Consider the following 2967-nt stretch of genomic DNA (forward strand, 5'->3'; position numbering starts at 1 on the left):
ACCTATCTGGGTCACGACCTCATGTATTTATAGATGCGTATAATGAAGATTACATTCCAAATCTATGATTTGGTAACAAACCATAAAATCATAGATTTGGTAACAAACCCTTCAAATCATAACAACTAGTAAGTCTTAGACTATTTTAGTATATACAGTTATGATCTATTTTAGGTTTAACACCCCCCCTCAATCTGGACGATGTACTACTAAGTTCAGATTGCGCCTAAAATAGCTAAAAGAAGGAGCTGGCAGTGGCTTTGTCATGATATCGGCGAGCTGATCCTTGGAAGATATGAGTCGAACATCAAGCTGACGAGTCCATACTCGTTCACGAACGAAGTGATAATCAACCTCAACATGCTTCGTCCGTCGATGAAAGATTGGATTGGCGGATAGGTAGGTGGCACCAATGTTGTCACACCATAGGCTAGGCGCTCGCGCTTGCGAGATCCCGAGCTCACGCAAGAGAACTTGGATCCATATTAATTCGGCAGTGGCATCAGCAACCGCCTTATATTCAGCTTCCGTACTAGAACGAGAAACTGTCGATTATTTCCTCGAACTCCAAGAGATAAGATTGCCACCAAAGAAGATCACATAGCCTCCAGTGCTCGACGATCATCAGGATTCCCAGCCCAATCAGCATCTGAAAGGGCACTCAACAAATCAGTGCTGGACTTTGTAAGACACAAACCCATATCAATAGTGCCATGTAGATAACGGAGAATTCGTTTAACTGCCGCCCAATGTATAGAAGTCGGAGAGGACATGAACTGACACACTCTGTTGACATAGAAGGATATATCAGGACGTGTCAGAGACAAATATTGGAGAGCACCAACGACACTTCGATAGTGAGTAGTATCCTCAGGTAAGAGCTTTTCACCACCATTCAATAATAACTTCTCACTGGGAAGCATAGGTGTGGGCACACCTTTGGAGGTGAGCATATTGGTTCTGGCTAATAAATCTCGAATGTATTTATGTTGTGTTCAGAATAAGTCCACTAGAAGTATGGCGGACCACAATCCCAAGAAAATAACTCAAAATACCAAGATCCTTGACGGCAAAATCATCCTGAAGCTGTGTAAGAAGTTTCTCAGTAGCCTTAGAAGATGAGCTGATGATAATAATATCATCAACGTAGATGAGGATATACATCTGAATGCCCGTTTTGTTAAAAATAAAAAGAGAGACATTAGCCTTTGAAGGTGTAAAATCCAGCTGTAATAGTTTGGAGCTAAGGCGAGAAAACCAGGCACGCGGAGCTTGTTTAAGGCCATAAAGTGACTTATCCAGCTTGCAGAGATAACCAGGGTGTTGAGAATCCACAAATCCAAGGGGCTGCTTCATATAAACATCTTCATTAAGAAGGCCATGAAGAAAAGCATTTTGAATATCAATCTGCCGAATAGCCCAACCACAAGAAATAGCAAGAGATAATAAGAACCGAATGGTAGTGGGCTTAACAACTGGACTAAAGGTATCATCATAATCAACGCCATACTGCTGTTTAAAACCTTTAGCAACCAGGCGTGCTTTGTAGCGATCAATAGAGCCATCTGGCTTTTGTTTGAGTTTGAAAACCCATTTGCAATCAATAACGTTAAGACCAGCACGAGGAGGAACTAAGTGCCATGTCTTATTTTTTTGAAGTGCCTGAAATTCATCATTCATTGCCTGACGCCAGAGGGGATGCTCCATAGCAGTAATATGTGAAGTAGGTTCAGAGGCAGAAGACCGAGCTACAAGATATGTTACTGTTCCATCTGTACGCACCTTGGGTTTCTTGATATTGTGCTTCAATCGAGTACCATACGGATGAGTAGTAGGTGCAGGATCCACATTTGAGGGGACGGCCGTATCAGCCGTTGCGAGGGGAGCAACCGATGCTACAGCAGTTGGTTGACCAGCGGCCGAGGATTCGACCGGGGATTGCGCAATATCATCTGCTGGCGGAGGAGCCGAGGCCTCAATCATTGGCGGAACAACCAATGTCGATTCACATGGCAACGACGCGGAGGATTGTTGCGGCAATTCCGAAGCTGATGTAGACACCAAATTTTCTACATCCAAAGAGTTAGTAGGCCCAGACATATGCATGTGATCATTCTCCAAATTAGTACTGCTATTACCCAAATGCAAGGTGCACAAATCAGGGGCATTATGCGTCGACTGCATGATTGGGGAAGAATTAGGTGAGGCTCTCTTGAATGGAAAAACATTTTCATCAAATATGACATCTCTAGACATATAGACACGACAAGAATCGGTGTCAAGACACTTATACCCTTTATGTGAAGAACTGTAGCCTAGAAAGACACATTCCTTTGATCGAAAAGAGAGCTTTTGTTTGCTATAAGGACGAAGATGAGGTCAACAAGCACACCAAAATTTTTTTAATAAGGAGTAATTTAGTGGGGTATGAAAAAGAAGCTCTAAGGGGCATTTTTTATCAATGACACGAGTAGGAAGACGATTGATGAGATATGTGGCTGTAAGAAACGCGTCGTCCCAAAATTTAATAGGTACATGAGCATGAGCTAGAAGGGCTAGGCCAGTTTCAACAATATGACGATGCTTGCGTTCAGCAAACCCATTTTGTTGATGTGTGTGAGGGCACGAAACACGATGACCAATTCCAAGGGAACGAAAAAAAGTGTTATGAATTTTCTGATATTCCCCACCCCAATCAGATTGGACCCACTTGATTTTAGTATTTAGTTTTTCACCAACGTACGAAACACACAGAAATAGATTATCATATAGTTCGAGAAAAAATACAAGTTGGAATCATCAAACCATGTTATGTTTCGACTAAAATACAATTTGTAGATATTTTCACTAAAACTTTGGGAAGACATTAATTTGATTTTTTGAAAGACAAGTTGGGTGTGATTGACATACACTCTCCAACTTGAGAGGGAATATTAAGATATAATAGGTGGACAATATAGTATAATA

Source organism: Cucurbita moschata, unplaced genomic scaffold, assembly GCF_002738365.1.
Source record: "Cucurbita moschata cultivar Rifu unplaced genomic scaffold, Cmos_1.0 Cmo_Scf00081, whole genome shotgun sequence".
NCBI lineage: Eukaryota > Viridiplantae > Streptophyta > Magnoliopsida > Cucurbitales > Cucurbitaceae > Cucurbita > Cucurbita moschata.